Consider the following 15,825-nt stretch of genomic DNA (forward strand, 5'->3'; position numbering starts at 1 on the left):
GAAAAGGATGCCACAGATCTACTAATATCTATATATAAGCAGCTCCTGCAGACACAAGAGAAATTAGGAGAGTCTGAGGCCGCACAGGTGGCACTGCAAGCAGCACTAAAGCAAAGGGAAGAGGGCCAGACCTCTCAGCCTCCCCCGGTCATCAATCTTGAGAACACGGCTCCTACCACTGTGCCTCCACCTCAACAAACTGAGCAAACAACTACATCCACTTCAGCAGCACCTACAAGTACAGAACAGGCACATAGCCTAGACATGCAGAAACTGAGGAATGAGATACAAATCCTGGAAGCTCAAATGACCGAGCTGCATGAGACCAGGGAAAAGCTGGCCAAGATCGATGATAAATATGATAAATCAAAAAGAGAAGTGGTAGAAAAGGGCAGGGAGATCAAGGCCCTTAATGACAGGATCAAAGAGCTGGAAAAGCAGCTCAGATTGGATAAGATTGTATCTGAAGTCAGAGCAATGATATGGGCCAATATTGGCCAATCTGTTACAAATCAATGGCAATACATTGAGACAATCCATGAGCAATTAGAGCTCATCCCAAAAGCACAAAAGGAGGTCCATAGAGCAAGAGCGGCATTGAGCAATATGCCTGAAGTGGCCACCAGAATGATCAATGTACTCAATAATAGGACAAGCTCTCAGTTAGCTACCATTGGAATCACAAACAGAACTGAGACTATTCAAATGATCAAGAGGGTGCTTACTTTGAGAAATTTGGTGCAAACACTGGACAGAAGAACTCAGGATATGCACACTGAGGTAAACAGGTTCATGGAGAGATTTCAGGTATTGCAGAACAGAGGACTCCCTAGCTTACTGAACAGCGGAGGGAAATTATTCACCCATGAACAGTACGCTAAAAGAGTAAATGTTTTTGCCTCAGCACAGATCAATGAGAAGGCCAGCACTTCAGAAGACATAGGACCTATTACAGGGCAAGATTTCTATAGTAAGATAGAAAATCTATTTTTTATAATGAATGAAATTAATCACTTGTTTGATGTGGCCCCAAATTTTTTCAAATATACAGAGGCAGAGGAAACAATGGAGGCCATTCTCAGGCATCAATTGCCTCCACAAGACTGGTGGGTCAAGGCAATTCAAATGATTTTATGAACAGCAGGCCATCCACTAAATTTCGGTTACAGAAAAAACTGAATTGTCATGCACAGGACAGTTTATTTCGGTCAGCAGGCATTTAAGACGAAAGCTGAGCCAACTCAGCAGAGCCCATAGCCAGCACAGCAAAGGGAAAGCTACAGGTGTCCAAGCCGAGAAAGACAGCGGAACAGCTCCACAACACCTTCTTCAGCATTGATGCGGATCGCTCCAACCGACTCGTTGGATTCCCAAAGCTAAAATATCTTCTGACAAATGCAAAAGCATTTATGTTGTATTAAAGGAAGCATTAATTTTTACTCCGCTGTAATGACAAAGTTGGTGAAGGAGTTATTTCTCAGATGACTCAACGCCTTGATATTTTGTAAAATGTTTTGTATTTATAGAGCCCTCGCACTAGAGATGAAGGTTGTTGTTGATTTCTTCTGAAGAAGTTCTTATGCTGTAATTCTTTTCAGAAGTTAATAGAGCAAAGCAATGGAATTTCTCGGATTTCTGAGGTGTTGGATGCGTTCTGGTGTCTGTTGATAACTACTGGATCCCTGTGTATTTCATCATACAATAAGTATCTGTATCTCTCTCTGTTAATCAGTTGTTTTGTTAAAATCCATATACGTTACCTAGTTTCAATACTAAGCAACAAGGAAAAAGAATAGCTTTCAGGATTTATTCACTGAGTACCCTGAGTTCAATCTGTGTTGTTTATGAATGTTTTCTTCAGTTGTAATCTAGATAAGTGTAATTCTTAATTGTTGCACTTACAGAATACATCTTTCACAGTGGCCTTTGTCTCAGGAATTCGACTTTTGCTCCTGTGCAGTGCGCTCACTTTCATCCCACCAACTTAATAGAAAATCCTTAATTGCTTTCTGTTGGTTGACATACATCACCATTGGATTCAAATTTTGTATGTCTAAATACACAATAGGCCCTGCTGTTTGAACACCACCTATCCAGCGTATCAGATCATTTCACAACTCCAGACTCCATTGCCCAATGGTATTATACTATCTAAACACTATATCATAAGACCTAAAAGAAATCCCTCAACCAAAAAACATAAACCAAAACCTGAACATAATAGCTAGCCTAAAACACCATCATAACAGAGACAAATCATAAAGAGAGAGCCCTCTCTGATCATAGTTTGGCTAGAAGCCGTGATCCAAAGATTGGTTAGTGGTTACCCCGGCCGTATTCCCTTGGGAGTCATAGGGAACAACCTGGGTGTTAACATTATTGGCGACTCCACTGGGGATCGCTTTAGGTTTTTCAATTACTATCTGTTTCCAAAGCTATCATCAAGCCCAAAACCAGCCAAGATGCCTTAGAACTGTTTCTGTTTCACAGTGACAGCTTTAGGGAAGAGCTAGATAGGGAATCTTCATCTCAGCTTTGAAGCATATAGAGCCATTTCAAAATCTTTATCCAGTCCTTGCATATATAAAAATTTTCTATAAAAATCCTGAAAAACAGTTAGAAACTGGCTCCTAAGAAAAATCCTCGGCACACTAGGGCAAATCCTGACCCTAGTCCACCCATCATTGTTGATAATCCAAATACCATCCAGAAAAACATTAGGAAGCATCAAAGGCAGGACCAACCTGCTGATTTAACCCCTCGTACAGTTCATCCCAATCCCATTTCTACTCCAGTAAAGGTTCTTTTCCGGTCCACTCCTAGTTCTCCTAGTTCACCATCAACATCTCAAAGTCCTCCTCTTTCACCTTCTTCCACTGCACATACTCTTTTAACCAGTTTCCCGCTAGCCATTCATCCCACTAACCCGGTTATACCAGTGATCCCTGTTGTCCCGCTTGTTCCTATCAACCCTCTAAATCCCATAAATATGGCTAACAGGTATGCACCTCTGCAGATACCAGCTAATGCTGCAGCTTTACCTCAAGATTATCAAAGCAAAATCTCATATTTTGACTCCAATGGCTCTCTAACAGCTGTCCAACATGCCAAGAAGATGCAAGACCATTTTGAGACCTATGAAATAGATGATGACAGTGTCCGAATGAGGATGTTTGTTCAAAGCCTTACCGGGGATGTAAGAACTTGGTTTAGATCCCTGAATGCAAACTCCATTGCAACCCCCAATGATCTGTATCAAGCCTTTACTACCAGATGGGAGAAGAAGAAAGATCCCCTGCACATACTTGCTGAATATGAAACAATCAAGAGAGGTCCGCAAGAAACCGTTCTGGAGTATTGTGCTAGATTCAACAATGTGTACAATGCAATACCACAAAACCTAAGACCTCCTCCTGATTTGGCCTTGTACAAATTCCCTGATGGATTTGATCCTGACATGGCATATCAGTTGAAGGAAAGAGAACCTGAAACCCTTGAAGATGCCCAAAAGGCTGCTGTCACAGTGGAGGCAAACCTGATTGCCAAAAGGAACAGGGCAAGGTTAGAAAAGAGAAGTATATACAAAGAAGAACCTACAGCCCTTGATCAAAAACTTGATGCAATACTTAATGGTATGAAGAGATTGGGTGATAGGGTAGAATCGGTTGAGAGAAAAGCATCATGGGAAGCACCACAAAATAATCCTCCTAGGAATCCAAATTTTAGGAGAAACCCAAACCCAAACATTGGCAAGGCCAATGCTGACCAAGACATAAGACCCCCTTTCCAAGAAAATTATGCAGAAACTTCAACATCAACTGAGCCCAATGAAGATCCTGAGATTAATTTAATAGGTCTGGATGGTAAAAGCCAAGTTTTTCTAACACAAAAAGATCAAGAGGATGAGGAAATCGAACTATTCCAAACTAAATCAGGAGAATCCTTTGACTTCAAACAAGGCTATGACACTGCAGTTTATGAAGTCCATAAACAATACAAGCTGAGGAGCAGAACTGTAAATATTAACCAGCCTGAAAAGGAAAAGGATAATCAGCAGCCTGAAAGAGTCACAGGCACGGAACCTGGTGACAAAATAAATTCACATACACAACAAGTGATTGTTGAAGAGATCTTTGAACCATTGCCACCACAACAGCAGCCTTTGGCAGCTTCATCCTCTTGCTCTAATCTAAACTCTGTTCCTCATGAGATGAGTGAAAAGGGCGAGCCTAAAAGTCAAGATGAAAATCAACAAGAAGACTTGATCAACAAAGAAAGGACTATTATCCATAACCTCAAAACCCAATCTGATAAACCTTTTGACTTAGGTACAGAAATTGGCAAACTAAAGATAGCGATTCCCCTCTCAGAATTAGCTAAGCATGACATCTATAAACAACAGATCAAGAAATCACTACAACTCACTAGCAGCAAAGATGATGTCAATGTGCTGGATGACACTCCTGAATTACTGTTTGGCCCAGAAGTGGATGGAAAAACAGCAGTTGTAGGAGTATTACCTTTTTATGTCAGCTTACACATCCATGATAAAGTACTACACAACGCAATGTTTGACTCAGGTGCATCTCACAATCTTATGCCAAAAGCTGTCATGGAAAGACTGAACCTAGACATAACAAGACCATATAAGGACCTATTTTCCTTTGACTCCAGCCAAGTCAAATGTCTAGGTCTCATAAAAGATTTATGTGTGTCTTTAGTTCAATACCCAAACAAGACAATCCTAATGGATGTGGTAGTCGCTGACATCCCACCCAAGTATGGGATGCTGTTATCAAGATCATGGGGAGCTAAACTCCAGGGTTCCTTACAATTAGACATGTCATATGCCACCATCTCTGTTTTTGGGCAACCAAAAAGACTATATAGAGAAACACTGATGAAATACATGGTCAGCAGTGAGGAAAAGCCTCAAAATTTCCCCATATATGCTATCCATTCAGACATAGACTCATATATCCTTTTCAATGACACCACAACTCCCTTGCAAGGGGAAGTGGAAATCAAGACAATCATACAAAAAAAGGACTCAACTGAAAGTATCACCACCCACGAAACAGCAGCTAAACAAACACTAAATACTGCTGCTATTTTAAATCCCAAGCATAGCCAATCAAGTGAGGAAATTGCCCTAGAAGACAAGCTTGAGACAAAACCCCAACTCCTGCTTACATTGCCATCCCATGAACCAATTTTTAAATCTCCTGTCAAGCAAGATATCCAGTGGTTCCTAGAATTTGATGGCTCTGTCAACAAGTTAGGGGCAGGAGCTGGAGTTTGGATACATAACAAAGAGAAAACCCATGCAGAAGGCAGAGCTTATAGATTAAACTTTAGATGCACTAATAACATGGCAGAGTATGAAGCTCTGTTACTAGGTCTCAAGCTAGTAAAGGCATTACAAGCTCCTACAGTTTCGATCATGGGAGATTCTGATCTAGTGATTCAACAAGTGAAAGGAAGCTTTGTCACCAATGACAAAAGGTTGAGGTCTTACAGGTCCGCTGTAATTGAAATATTGAACACTTTCTCTGAGTTCCTTATCACAAAAATTTCAAGGAGTCACAATCTCCATGCACACAGTTTGGCAACATTTGCCAGCACTTTCAAATTTCCACTGGAACCCAACAACTGCTTCACTGCTGAGGTCAAGTACAGACCCTCCATTCCAAACAATGTCAAAGATTGGCAAGTGTTTGATGATGACAAGCAAATAAACAATTTCTTGACTTTGCAGCAGGAATTTTCAGGACTAAATATTGACAATGACAAAGCAAGTCAATCACAAATGCTTGACAGAGCAAGTCAATCACAAATACTGTTTCAACAAATGGTTCATCCAATATCACCTAGAACAGCAAAACAATTACTGAACCCAACCAATTTCAACAACGAAGACATTCAGCAAATTCACCAAATTGACTGTGAAGAGGTGACCGGCGTTGAGGCTGAAATCATAGCGCTGAAAGACAACTTTTTACCCGCTGGTTTGGCTCCTTTGGAAGACATTTTTAATTCAAATGATGTTTCCAGCAAGCCAAAAATGCAGCCCATCAACAATGCCATAGAAGAGTACAACATAGGTACAACTGACAAACCCAAAATAATTAAATTGTCTGCATCCTTACCTCCTGATCAAAAGCCAAAATACATTGACCTTTTTAAAGAGTTCCAGGATGTCTTTGCGTGGAGTTATGAGGACTTGAAGTCCTATGACACCTCTGTTATCCAGCATACTATCCCTCTCAAGCCTGATCAAAAACCCTTTAAACAAAAATTGAGAAGAATCAATCCTATGCTTCTCCCAGCAATGGAACAAGAAGTACAAAAAATGTTTAAGGCAGGCATCATAGCACCAATCAGATTCTCTGAATGGATATCCAACTTAGTCCCTACAAGAAAGAAGACCGGTGAAATTAGGCTGTGTGTGGACTTAAGGAATCTGAACCAAGTATCCCTCAAAGACAATTATCCCTTACCTAAGATGGATCATATTCTCCAAAGAGTGGTAGGGGCCTCAAGGATCTCATTACTTGATGGATTCTCGGGTTTCAATCAAATCCTAGTACACCCTGATGATCAAGACAAAACTGCATTTACAACCCCATGGGGAACTTTCAAGTATGTTAAAATGCCTTTTGGGTTGAAGAATGTTGGGGCAACATTTCAAAGAGCAATGGACATTGCTTTTGCGAAGGAGATTCATGATTTCCTTGTCATTTATTTGGATGACCTCACACCTTTTTCCAAGTCTGACCAAGAACATTTGAAACATTTGAGACAGATCTTCCTAACATGTAGGAAATATGGAATTTCGTTGAATCCCAAAAAATCCCTGTTTGGTTTAGAGGAAGGTAAACTATTAGGCCACATCATCTCTAAAGATGGCATAAGAATTGATCCAGATAGGATACAAGCTATCCTACAAATGCCCCACCCAAGGAATGTAAAAGAATTACAAGGATTTTTGGGAAAAATCAACTTTTTAAGGAGATTTATCCCAAATCTGGCCGAGTTGATCAGATTACTTAACAATATGCTAAAGAAAGATTCGAAGGTGAAATGGACAGTTGAAGCAAAGCAAGCCTTTGAAGGCATAAAGCTGGCCCTCACTCGAACCCCGATGTTAACCAATCCTCAGTTTGACAGAGAATTCATTATCTTCTCTTTTGCCTCCCAGCATACTATTGCTGCTGTTTTATTACAGAAAGATGACCAAGGAAATGAGAAGCCTATTGCCTTCTTCAGCAGGGCTCTTAGAGATGCACCTCTAAAATATCAAATTATGGAGAAACAAGCATATGCTTTGGTTAAGGCCATTATAGACTTTAGGATTTACATCCTTTATTCCCATGTTGTGGCTTATGTACCAAGCCCTATTGTCAAAGACATTCTCACCCAAGAAAACTTAGAGGGCAGAAGAGGAAAATGGATCGCCAGCATACTAGAATTTGACATTGAAATAAAACCTACAAAGCTAATAAAAGGGAAAGGCTTGGCCAAATTAATGACAGAAACAAATTTCCAAGCCCTAGATATCAATCAGATGGACAGTGAAACAGAGCTGGCGACTCCAAAGATCAATGTAGCCTTTGAACAATCTCCTTGGTACTCTGATATCTGTTATGTGTTACAAAACCTGTGTGCTCCCCCAGGACTGTCCAGAACTAAGTGTAGATTCTTAAAAATGAAAACATCAAGATTTTGTGTGATGGATGGAAATCTGCTTTGGAAAAACCATGAAGGAATATTGCTGCACTGTTTAATGGAAAATGAAACTAACAATATCATGCAGGAGTTTCATGCAGGACACTGTGGTGGACACTTGTACTGGAAGTCCACTGTGGATAAAATACTAAGGGCAGGGTATTACTGGCCCACCATGTTCTCAGATGTTAAGAGATTCACCACCTCATGTCATCAATGTCAAGTATTTGAGGGCAAAAGACAGTTGCTGCCACTCCCCTTAAGACCTATTGCAACAGAGAGACCTTTCCAACAATGGGGCTTGGATTTCATTGGGGAAATTCATCCTTCATCTTCAGGCCAACACAGATGGATTCTAACAGCCACAGACTACTTCACCAAATGGATTGAAGCTGCCCCATGCAGACAAGCAAATGATTCAATAATTATTCAGTTCTTGGAGAACAATATACTGGCTAGATTTGGCTGTCCAGATAAAATAATAACAGACAATGCTGCTGCTTTCAGATCCAAGAAAATGGTGAACTTCTGCCATAAATTTCACATTACTCTGGGCCATTCTACTGCATACTATCCCCAAGGAAATGGCCTTGCTGAATCATCAAACAAAAGCTTAATAAATATCATAAAGAAGGTGCTGGAAGAGAACAAAAAGAACTGGCATAAGAAACTAGTCAATGCTTTGTGGGCAGATAGACTAACAACAAAAAGATCAGTTGGGACCAGCCCATATGAGTTAGTCTATGGATTAGAAGCCAAATTTCCTTCATCACTAGGAGTGCCGGTTATGAAGCTTCTGCAAGAGAGTCAAGCAGAGCCAAATGATATGCAAAGGAGGATCAATCAGATAATCTGTTTACAGCAAACTAGAGAACAAGTTTTCAGCAGAGTGCAGATATTACAAGAAAAATTAAAAAATGCCTTTGACAGAAGAACTAAGGCAGAAGATTTCAGCATTGGTGATAAAGTCCTCAAGTGGGATGCAAGGAGAGAAGAAAAAGGAAAACATGGGAAATTTGATTCCCTTTGGAGAGGACCATTCGCTGTCCTAGCAGTACAGGGTAACAACACTTACTTCCTCAAAAGTCTAACTGAAACTGACTTGGATGAAGGTCCTGTCAATGGCAGGATGCTGAAGCATTATTTTGACTATTTCCCATGAGTGCAACCTGAGGTTCCCTTGTATATATGCAGATGTACATATTATTTTCTATTTAGATTGTAAAAATGCAGTTTTCTAAGTGATTCACCAATCAGCAAAAGGTAAATAGAATCAGAGGTCTACCAAGAAGGGAAGCACAAAATTCGGCACTTCAAAGCAGCAAACTTCAAGGATGATACAGGCAGCAATGGAGCAAGGCAATCTGACCTGCTGTTCTTGGTCTTTCAAAAGAAACACCATCCCCATGTGGAGCCACTGTTAGATACCTATACCAATAGGTTTCATATTTCATGATTGACAAGGGAAAGTCCAAATATGCTCTGCTTTGATGTCACAAAGATCCCATATTTCCTAGACAACAAAAGGTGTGTAAAGTGTTTCAATGTTGATCACCTTGGTTCAATTTTGATGGATGATTCAACGGTTTAATCTGGATCATGCCATGTTTTCAATTTTCAGTTATAGAATAGAGAAAGGAGTCTGTCCAAACTGTTTAATCTTGGCAGACAAGCAGTTCAGGTAGAGAAGAAAAGGCTCCTAACAGCTTAATCTGGGACCTTGGAGGAAATAAGCGTAGAAGTAGATAGAAATAACAAAGAAAAAGCCAAAGAAAAGAAAAGGCAAGTAAGGGTCTACAAGTTCAAGTGCACCCTCCAAGAAGAAATAAAAAATGCTAGGCAAAATAGTTGGGTAGGTAGTGGTGGTTGCAGAAAAGGCTACCTTCACCATTGCAGGCATGGTGACTATGATTACCAAGGCAAAGTCTATCAAGTGACAAGGTGTGCATATTCATCAAGTTGCAGCAAGGACCATGACTAATTTCCCTCATTCCCCTCCAATTTCATTTCTAACATTCCCCCATCAGCTAAGATTCATGGAAAAGACTAAGGTTTCATGGTGGTTCTTAATCTTTAGAAGCCACATTTCTTGTCTAAAAATCTTTTCATTTTGATCTACTCTCAAAACCAAGTTTGTTTCACATAAACTTAAATGGTTTCCCCTCCACTTACCCCCTCATCCATATTAACTCTAATTCTACTATGTAAATCCCCTATATTACCTTTTCCCCTATTACTACTAACACCATGGTGTATAAACCCCAAGCATTATATAAATACCCACCCCTTGGTATTATAGCCAATAAGTCTCGAGTCAGGGATCGAATGACACCTGGTCATGTTGATGAACCTAGGCCAAGTACCTCTACCCCTTCATGAGCTAATTCCTTCATTTTGACCCCTTTTTGCACATAAAAACCCCTAAAAAGCCTAATTTCTACCCTCACCCGCTTCAAATGGCCAAAAATCATGAAAAAACCGACATGTTATCTTTATGCTAAGTCTAAAGGGCGGAGCTATTTTCAAACAAAACGTGAAAACCCACTTTTACACAGTCTCCGCCATCGCGCAAATTCCCAGAAAAAACATTATTTTAATCCTCCCCCTCCCCGTACTTGGTTGTCACATTACTTGTCCCGACAACCGTCTGATCAAATACCTCCCGTTCCAACGGTCCTGATCGCGTCGGAGTCCTTCCGACGTCTGAAAATTAAGTACGCTATCTCCCTGTCACATCAGTATTCCGATCACCGTCCGATTTGGCTCCTCCAGATCTGACGGCCACCATAGCGTCGGAGCTCATCCGATGCCCGAAGGTTACCTCCCGACGGCCGTATAAAGGTTACGTCACGCTGTATCCACGCGTCGACTCCACAATCCGTCGGAGGTACTACTGCTGCAAACCTCCATCGTACCATAGGCGGTGCGATATCAAACCGCTGCGGTTTCCGGTTTTTCCGTTCCCGCCTATGTGACCTCAGCAACCCGTCATCGCTCCGTCACCCAGGTACGCCGTCTTGTCATTCCCTTGCCCAGCCATTGGTCCACCTGCCCTGCCATCTCACTGCCCCAGTGGACCAACCAGACCCCGCCACCTGGCCCGATGACGTCCTGCTGACGTCATCCGGCCCCGACCCCACTCATGACGTCATAATGACGTCAGCACGAATTCGCGCCAAAATCACCAAAAAGTCTATTTTGGCCGAAAATTCGTGTTTTTTGCCATTTTGAGCGCATTCATCATCGTTTATCTTGCATGCATAATTACGACCAAACCTGCACCAGCCGCGGAAAAGTGTTTCCTGACCGCCAGAATGTTCATCTCTTCAGCGCCAGCAAGCTCTAACCAGTCCAACTCTACAGGTATTCCTCATTTGAGCTCTGAAACTCCATTTTCACTGCATTTCGCGTATCAATAAGTAACAGACCTTAAGACCCGAAATTCATCGTTAAATGCCACTGAATTGACATTTAGACTGAACCAGAGCCGTCACTACACTTCTGTCAAACCACTGTGAGTAATTTAAAAGAAAACTGTCGCTGGTTCGCGCAATCATGAACCCTTCTGCAGGAAACAAATCCACCACAAAAAGCATACTCTGAGCATTTCTGCCACCCACCTAATCACTCAAAGGCAGTATTTCAACTGCTGCAGCCTTTCACCTTCACCCTTCACTCATAAAACCATCATTCTCTGTAAAGAAACTTTGTCGGTGTTACTCTGCATAGCAACAGCAGTCTTCAAAGAGAACCAGAATCCTAAGAAAAACTATGGATCCCCCTGTGGCTCCTATAGCCCTCAATGTAGCCCCTCTGAATGCCCCTCACAGAGCATTGGACTGGAAAGCATTAGCTGACTTAGACTATAAGATATCAGAAGAAATGCTAAGCAAGAGCAGGTTTCATCTCCAAATACTAAATGAAATCAAAGTCCAACATCAGAATGGGACAGACATCTTGGGAATTTGGGATTCCTCTCTCCCAATCTTCAAGCTACCACAGGTCAACCAATTCCCAGAACTCATCCACTTGTGTGCTGAGTATTATGATGCATCCCAGAGGGCAGTGCTTGATTCTTCAGGCGCAATTTTGTTTTTCATTACCCCTGAAGCCATCAGGGAGATGCTGCCGTTCAAAACAGATAAGAAGTTGGTCCCCCTATCACTAGCTGATTTGATTATGGAGGGAGCCAGAATGACAGAGGCCCAGATTACAAAACTTAACCAGTTATTCATCAAAGCTGACACTGTGCAAGTCCCTCCCATCAACTATGTCTACCTCAACCAATTGGGCCTGGACCTTGTTGACATGATCAGTCCCATCCTGGGATATGATTCAGTGGAGTATGTGGATGAAACAGTTATGCACATAATGCTCATGTTTTCTCCAGGAAGAAAACCAGTCTGCTATGACTATGCCACATACATCTCAGACAAGATGCATGAGCAGTTGATGAACCTATCAAGAGATAGGGTATTTAAATATACTTCTTACATATATCATTTGCTTTTATACTTCCAGCATGAGAAGTTCTCCTTCCCAATGAAAAGAGAAGATGCACAGGGAAATTTGAGATCGGTGGTGTATTGGACATCTTCTTTCCACCTCAATTTCTATTCTCCATACACCTACTGTGAGTTCATTGATCACTTCATTCATCCAGCCATGACTCTACTTTTGGGCTCACCTCCTCCCAGATTGACAGATGAGATGCAAAGACTCCTGCATTTATCAAAAGCATACAGCATTGGGGATTGGTACTTCTACCAACACCACACCGTTATTAGAATATATGGGTGTGAGTTGCCCCCATTTAGACTACCCAGGTTTGTGCCTATGAGACTATTTGCCTTAGAATACTTCAGGCAGTTTGGCTTTGTGGATATGTTCCACTTTTCAGGCAAAGGTAAGAAGGCACAGCTAAAGGTCAAAAGTCAACTTGGCCATTTCCTCTATAACGAAAGGGAGGAAGGGTGGAAGGAAGCAGATAGAATACTTGGGGGCCTTGGTCTCAAATACAGCTTCCTATGGAAACCTTATGACCCTAACAACTTCATTACCATGAGGAGGCTTAAATACAAGTTGTCTGCTTATGATCATTGCAGCCTTCCTCACATAGAAAAACATGCCAATCAAAGTAAATGGAGGAGAGGGACTTTAGAGGAAGCTGTTACTCAAGAAGAGCTTAATCAAAGAGCTCAAAGAAACATAAAGAAAATAGCTGACCTTGAGTTTTATTCACAGGTCAGCTCACTACCAAGCATACAAATTGGAGCAGCAGCATCCTCTTCAACCGCCCAACAGCAAGTCACGAGAGTTGCTGGAAATATATCAGAAAAGGGAAAAGAAAAGGTGATGGAGATAGAGCCAGAGCAGCAACAACAAAAACAGCAACAGCAGCAAGGAGAAGGGCAACCTGAAACACAGCAGCCCTTACACCAAGAAAGAGTGGTAGATACCCCAACTACCACTGAGCAGCAGGCCCAAAATGTAGAACACTCAAGGCCTGAAAACATTACTGATGCCTCGGTCCTTCAAACTCCACAGAAGGAGGACCTAAGCAGAAAAAGGGACAGAGAAACACCCATGACTTCATCCATCAACCAAGAGGAGAAGAGACAGAGGTTAAATGACTTCTCAGAGGATGATGCAGCAATTAGACAAGCAATGGGTATGGGCCCACCCAGTAGGGAAGCCTTGGTGAGTTCCTTCCACCAAGAACAAGACAGAACCATGGGAGGGGAGGTCACTTCCTCCAGCCAGCAGAGGGAAGGAGAGGTAGGCATCAAACAACAGTTTATAGACATCAAAAGAAGGAGTGAACCCATGAAAGTCAAATTATATAACCATTTGTTGAAAATGGCTCCCTCCAACCAACAAAGATTAATGGCTGCCTTTGATGTGGACGAAGGCAAGTTGACTATGAGTCACTTCATACCCACCGCACTCCAGCCACAATCTACTGCAGATTATCTCAGGACTAATCTAGAGGTCCTGGCCAAGGACATCCACCCAATGGATAAAATTGAGCTGCACAAGCAAACTGGTGAAATGGTGTACGCCTCCTTGGCAGACAAAACGTTGGAGAATTACAAATTAACAAGCAGCCTCAATGCTACAGCCTCCCAACTAGAATTGGAGAGGGCTTCATCTCAGGCCAAAGACAACAGGATAAGATCCCTAGAGGACATCATTGTGGAAATTGGGCATAACCCCAAGGACATCAAAGGGATACAGGAGATCTTGAAACTAAGGGATGCTGACATGGCTGCATTAAGGAAGAAAGTCAAACTCCCAGCTACCATTCACCCCCAAACAGATGAGGTAGCCCAACAAAGGATGGAAAAGGATGCCACAGATCTACTAATATCTATATATAAGCAGCTCCTGCAGACACAAGAGAAATTAGGAGAGTCTGAGGCCGCACAGGTGGCACTGCAAGCAGCACTAAAGCAAAGGGAAGAGGGCCAGACCTCTCAGCCTCCCCCAGTCATCAATCTTGAGAACACGGCTCCTACCACTGTGCCTCCACCTCAACAAACTAAGCAAACAGCTACATCCACTTCAGCAGCACCTACAAGTACAGAACAGGCACATAGCCTAGACATGCAGAAACTGAGGAATGAGATACAAATCCTGGAAGCTCAAATGACCGAGCTGCATGAGACCAGGGAAAAGTTGGCCAAGATCGATGATAAATATGATAAATCAAAAAGGGAAGTGGCAGAAAAGGGCAGGGAGATCAAGGCCCTTAATGACAGGATCAAAGAGCTGGAAAAGCAGCTCAGATTGGATAAGATTGTATCTGAAGTCAGAGCAATGATATGGGCCAATATTGGCCAATCTGTTACAAATCAATGGCAATACATTGAGACAATCCATGAGCAATTAGACCTCATCCCAAAAGCACAAAAGGAGGTCCATAGAGCAAGAGCGGCATTGAGCAATATGCCTGAAGTGGCCACCAGAATGATCAATGTACTCAATAATAGGACAAGCTCTCAGTTAGCTACCATTGGAATCACAAACAGAACTGAGACTATTCAAATGATCAAGAGGGTGCTTACTTTGAGAAATTTGGTGCAAACACTGGACAGAAGAACTCAGGATATGCACACTGAGGTAAACAGGTTCATGGAGAGATTTCAGGTATTGCAGAACAGAGGACTCCCTAGCTTACTGAACAGCGGAGGGAAATTATTCACCCATGAACAGTACGCTAAAAGAGTAAATGTTTTTGCCTCAGCACAGATCAATGAGAAGGCCAGCACTTTAGAAGACATAGGACCTATTACAGGGCAGGATTTCTATAGTAAGATAGAAAATCTATTTTTTATAATGAATGAAATTAATCACTTGTTTGATGTGGCCCCAAATTTTTTCAAATATACAGAGGCAGAGGAAACAATGGAGGCCATTCTCAGGCATCAATTGCCTCCACAAGACTGGTGGGTCAAGGCAATTCAAATGATTTTATGAACAGCAGGCCATCCACTAAATTTCGGTTACAGAAAAAACTGAATTGTCATGCACAGGACAGTTTATTTCGGTCAGCAGGCATTTAAGACAAAAGCTGAGCCAACTCAGCAGAGCCCATAGCCAGCACAGCAAAGGGAAAGCTACAGGTGTCCAAGCCGAGAAAGAGAGCGGAACAGCTCCACAACGCCTTCTTCAGCATTGATGCGGATCGCTCCAACCGACTCGTTGGATTCCCAAAGCTAAAATATCTTCTGACAAATGCAAAAGCATTTATGTTGTATTAAAGGAAGCATTAATTTTTACTCCGCTGTAATGACAAAGTTGGTGAAGGAGTTATTTCTCAGATGACTCAACGCCTTGATATTTTGTAAAATGTTTTGTATTTATAGAGCCCTCGCACTAGAGATGAAGGTTGTTGTTGATTTCTTCTGAAGAAGTTCTTATGCTGTAATTCTTTTCAGAAGTTAATAGAGCAAAGCAATGGAATTTCTCGGATTTCTGAGGTGTTGGATGCGTTCTGGTGTCTGTTGATAACTACTGGATCCCTGTGTATTTCATCATACAATAAGTATCTGTATCTCTCTCTGTTAATCAGTTGTTTTGTTAAAATCCATATAC

This window comes from Pinus tabuliformis, chromosome 8, assembly GCF_031772625.1.
Source record: "Pinus tabuliformis cultivar Carrire ecotype Pingquan chromosome 8, CPIR1, whole genome shotgun sequence".
Classification (NCBI taxonomy): Eukaryota; Viridiplantae; Streptophyta; class Pinopsida; order Pinales; family Pinaceae; genus Pinus; species Pinus tabuliformis.